Here is a 5,459-nt window from a genome sequence, read left to right as displayed (position 1 = left end):
CAAAAAGCGCGCCGCGTGTTGGCTGCCTCCGGTGATTGACGCGTTTCTCCCGGAGGTACGCAAATAGGGAGGGGCGCCGGTGGCGGTTGGTCGAGAGCGGCCAAAGCATCTGCGCCCGCGGGATTAGGTTTGCATAGCGGGCGATTTTCGATTATCGCTGTTGTTAGAGACGCGTCCAGCAGTCTGTCGCGAAATATTTACGCAAATAATTCGTTCCTTTCAACCATGTAGCACTTAGCTTGCGTAAATCAAAACACAGTGACGAGCGGTTGCGAGTGGTTGATGCCGCTGGCTGGCGCTTGTTCGGAACCGCTGATTAGCCATGTTTATCACCGTGAAGAGTGAAAGCGAGCAAGTCGTGAAGGACCAACCCGTGCGGCTGAGGGACGACGAACTAGTTGTTCCGAGGAAAAAACTGCGCGGCTCTAGGTACGAACAGTGAAAGTTGCTCCCTTTTGCCACTTGTTTTTCTTGGAGTGCACAAGTGTGAAGATATATGCAGAGAGAGAGGGAGGGAGAAAGATACGTGCGTGTGTGTCTGTGTGTGCGTGTGTGTGTGTGTGTGTGTTTGTTTAAAAGCTGATTCAAACAAAGTAACGTAATTTGGTTAAAGTCAAGTAAATAGTTTGTTCTCAAATATTGTGGACCTTTACAGGTATTTAGAAAAAAACAATATGAATTAATTTCAACCGGACTCCAGGACGAAGGAATCAGGTGTTCGCGTTCAATTCAACTTGCGACAAAGGGTCTCAAAAACTTTCAGTAGTCTTCCTACAGAAGCCCGTCAACAGACAAATGTCAACATAAATTTGACAGACTTTCTATATACCACCGTCAACAGACAAATGTTAATGTCAAATAAGTAGACTTTCTATATACAACAGTCAATAGACAAGTGTCAACATATATTCAATAGACTTCTTACAGACAACTGTCAATAGAATGTAAGAGTATGTAGGATAGCAATAAAGTTGGTAGGATGTCAACAGAACGTCTACAGAATGTAAAGAAGCATTTTTGTAAGGGATATTAAGTGCAGAGCACTTTAGGCGCTCGCCTTGTCGTCCTAGCTCGCTCGCTCGACCCAAGTATATAGAGCACCAAGGCGGCGTCCCGGGGTAACGCTGTTCTTCGCGGCGTATCCCAGAGGCTTCGAAAGCCGAGCGGTGGATATATATATAGTCATAAGCTTTCGAAACGCGGAAACGCTGGCGCTTGTCATACATCTTCCCGTTGCTTAGCGCGAAGAAAACTATAGGTGCATTTGAGGAAAAATACACGTAATTAACCAGCAGCGCCCGCGTTCCTTTAGTTAAGGATGCAAGTTGGGTTGGTTTTTACGACAGTACACGAAAAATGTGGCAGTGCAACGCCGGCACGTGCGAGGTGAAAAGAACAAAGATAATAGAATTCCCGATGACGCAGTTTCAGGCAGGGGACGCGCGAGCACTGCGAAGGCGGGAAATTTGAATTGCATGGGGTGGTAGCAGTAAGCGGAAAACGGCGGTACAGCCCATTATGGCGAATCGCTGCTCTGCACTTCCGACAGCTTTCACATTGAGTGGAACTGCTTTAAGTTTTTTTCCAGAAGAAAGATTGAGTCATCTAGGCGCTTAGTATGCAGCTATTCTCTCAAAACCCCTCTGCAGCTTCTGCTGTGGGACCCGACGCGACCTCGATGCACTCCAAACACAGATATCATCCGCGTAGAGTGTGACCTTGACGCCACTGGGGAGAACCCTCTTTAGGTAAGTAAGCGTAAGATTAAACAACAACGGGCTCAAGACTGCTCTTTGAGGGACTCCTTTCTTTTCGCCCTTCAAGGAAGTTCGAGATCCATGCATGTAACCTCTCGCCCAAGCCAAGTCCAGTAAAAGTTGCTAGGATTGCATCATGGTTAGCAGAGTTGATGTGTAAACATAGTTGACAGAGACTAAACAGGGTTAACAGAGTTGATGTCAGACTTGATGACTAAAAACACTGCAGTTGGAATGTGCCCGGAAATTAGTAATTTCCGGGCACATCAATAATTTCTTGTTTCTTTTTTTGTTAAAGTTAAAATGGAACTTCCCACTCCAGGATCTTGCTTTCAGGTTTGGTATCTCCGTCTCTACTGTAAGCAGGATCCTGGAGAAGTGGTTGCACGCGTCATTCTGGAGGCTGCAGTCACAAATTGTGTGGCCATCTAGATGCGATATTCAGCATACAATGCCGCAGGCATTCATTGATCCTTTTGTAACGAAGGTAGTTGTCGTAATAGACTGCTTCGAGGTCAAGATTGAGCGGCCATCGTCTTTGTTGCCACGATGTGAGACTTGGTCGCAATACAAGGGCAGCAACACTGCCAAATGTTTAATCGGCATTTCACCGCAGGGCGTGATAACGTTTTGGGCTGACAGGAGTAGTGACCAGCACGTAACAGAGCAGTGTGGAATTCTCGACAAGTTGATGCATGGAGATGTAGTCCTTGCGGATAGGGGCTTCAACATTGCCGACAGTGTAGGTTTGTACTGTGCCACACTGCATATTCCCGCGCTCACCAAAGGAAAAGCACAATTGTCGGCACTTGATGTGGCCCACACCCTAAAGCTGGCTAATGTGCACATCCACGTCGAATGAGTAATAGGGTTAGTGCGCAACAAGTTTATCATTATGAAGTTGGTCCAGCGGATAGACTTTTGCACTTGCCGGCCGGGAGACGTGCACACAACATTGGATAAGATGGTTGCAGTATGTTGTGCACTGACCAACTTGTGTCCTTCTGTAGTACCTGAAAATCCAGCCATGACAGCTACACCTGCTGCTCAGATGGCAAACGATTCAGAGCTACACTATCTCTGTGCTTCTTGTCAGCCTTTTGTTTGCCTGTGATTGTTTAATTGTTTGCATATTCATTATTGTTTGTTGGGCTTTTTTTGTTACCCCTTTTTCACATTTTTTTTAATGTTGTCTGTGTCATGCTGTAAATAATGTGCAATATGGCAATTTAATTTGTTTCTAGTTCAAATTTTCCGTATTTGTGTTTGGCTGTAAAAATTTCACCGTGTCATGCTTCCAAAGTAGTGCATGCTGCAGAGTTTTTGTATTGGCTCTTTCCTCGAAATTTACTGTTTATAGCCCTTGCATGCTACTTTGTATGAATGGTAAACTGCACAGTTTCTTTTGCCGTGTTTTTATTGTTGTACAAATGGGCACAAACACTGCTGCTCAAGACCTTGCACGCGCACTAGAAGTCACAAATATTTAGAACAGTACCGCAATCATAATTTAGGGTGTGTTATCAGTTCACTCTTGGCTCCTGTTTTGTGCCGCACAATCTCGACAAAGCCACACCTTTTGCTTTGGTGCTCGCTTCATTCCAAGACATGTGTAGTGAAACCGCTTGTAGTTGCACTGATCTCCATAACAAGATAGCATTTTCCCCGATTCTGGATCCTGGCAGTAGCAGAAGGAGTCTTTGTCACTGTCGCTTGTAGGCTTCACGGTATCTTTCATAGTAAAGCACTCTGCGAATAGTTCAGGCAGAATCACATGGGTGAAGAACTTTCTCGCTGATGCTAGCATCTTCTGGACAAAGGTATCATCCTAACACTCTTTCAGTACGCAACACCACACACCCCCATCTGTGTTTGCACTTGGTAAAAGTACGCGTGTGCCCGTTTTAAGCGCAGGCTCCCATCAACAAACTTAGGGCAAAAGTCCGAGGTTTCGCTTGCTGCTAGCATTCCTTTATTAGCAGCAGAATGGGGACATTTGACTTGAAGCGTGCCTTTACCACAGCACGCGCATTGGACAGAAGCATCTGGGCTTGCTGCAATGTACGGGTGGTCACTGCAGAGCCACAAGCCAGATTTTGAATGAGCAAAACTGACATGCTGATTTTTCATTCCTGCGACGTAGCTGTTTATTGCATCAGCTTCGTGATCTAGACCCTACGTTGTGGCAGGAGTGGAAAACTTTTGCATTTCCTGGTGACAGATTTTCTTTAGCAAGTAAATGGAAGGTGTTTCGGTACTAGTGCAGCGCACGCTTTTCATGACGGAGGCAGTGATGCGCCCAGCCCGGTACGCGTACCACATTGTGCATTTCGACTGCTCTCGTGTGCTGCTTTCAACATGCTGTACCATCCCTTGTCTGATGATCAGTTCTTCCAGAAACTTCTCGGCACGGTGAATGAGGAAACCTAGTTCTTCATAAGACGCTTCTTGGCACGACAAGTTGCGAAGCAGCTGCGTCCCGGATTCTTACTGCAGTCTCAACAGCGAACACCATTGATCCTACGTGAGAGCAAGCCTCACCTTCACCTGCAATGCACGTGCAGTGGGCTGTGATGACTGGCTCATCGGCGATGGCTAAGATCCATGCTTTCAGTGGTAGATCTCTAAGCCCCTGTGAATGGTTCACCTAAAAAAATAAAAATAAAAAAAGTTTGAAGCCAGAGTGATAGTTTTTTTTTAACAAAGAGTTTGTCCACCCAGTGGTGTGCACGGCTAAACAGAAAAGTGGCTACCCTTGCGCTAGTGCGCCTGCTAGCCTGCCACTGGCTGTACTATTTAAATGGCATGTTTAAAAAGCCAAAATGCAGCACGAATAAAGCACGCGGATGGTTACTCCATTAGCAGATCGACTTCACACAGGTGAGTTGTGTTGCCCCATCAGTATTGTTTGGCGGTACTGACACCACAAATGAGCGAGTGCAGTCGCGATGATGTGGCGCCAGTCTGCCGACACCGGCTTGCGCGCAGTACCACTGATACCACCAGTTTTTGCACCTTTCGCGCAGGTGCAGCTTCTTATGCAAGAACGAAAAAAGCACGCATATTCCGTGTTCTTACCTCACTCAACACGATCACACGTTTCGACGGCAGCTGCGTTGCTCCCAAGCACTTCACAAATCGACTCGTAAAGAAGTTGAACGCATCCAGGGACTTGAACATTCTCATATCCTCCTGAGTTGCATAGTCTGTGGCAAGGACGAGGTAGTCATAGATGTCCGGGTACACAGTGGACGGTAGTAGCTCCGCATCCGCGACGCATCTTTCCCGATGCGCAGCTCGTACGGGTCAACACCCTCGAACATCTCAATCTTTGATTTGTAACGCGCACGTACAGGGCCCACCAGGTTTTCGAAGTACGATGGATGAAAGCCAGCCATCGCGTTGCACAGGCGACTATCACGTGCAGCCTGAACGCAAAAGCAGCAACAACACGCTCGAAAGTTCTTGCCGGTTACACTGCCGCATTCGTATGCAGGTTCTCTAACATGGTGGACCGCACCAAAAACAAAAAAAAAAAAAACACGGACGTGACGTCCCCTGAAAACTATGTATACGCATTCAGGTACAATTCTTTGTACGATTGCAATAGTAATGACGATAAAGGTAATGGTAGCGTTAGCATCATAGCTTTTACTTCACTGGTAAAGAAAATTGAAGCTTCGACAACAGGGTTAATATTCT

The sequence above is a fragment of the Haemaphysalis longicornis genome, unplaced genomic scaffold, assembly GCF_048455015.1.
Source record: "Haemaphysalis longicornis isolate Haplotype H1 unplaced genomic scaffold, Haemaphysalis longicornis Haplotype H1 scaffold_8, whole genome shotgun sequence".
Taxonomy (NCBI): Eukaryota; Metazoa; Arthropoda; class Arachnida; order Ixodida; family Ixodidae; genus Haemaphysalis; species Haemaphysalis longicornis.
Note: the sequence above shows the minus strand (reverse complement) of the source record.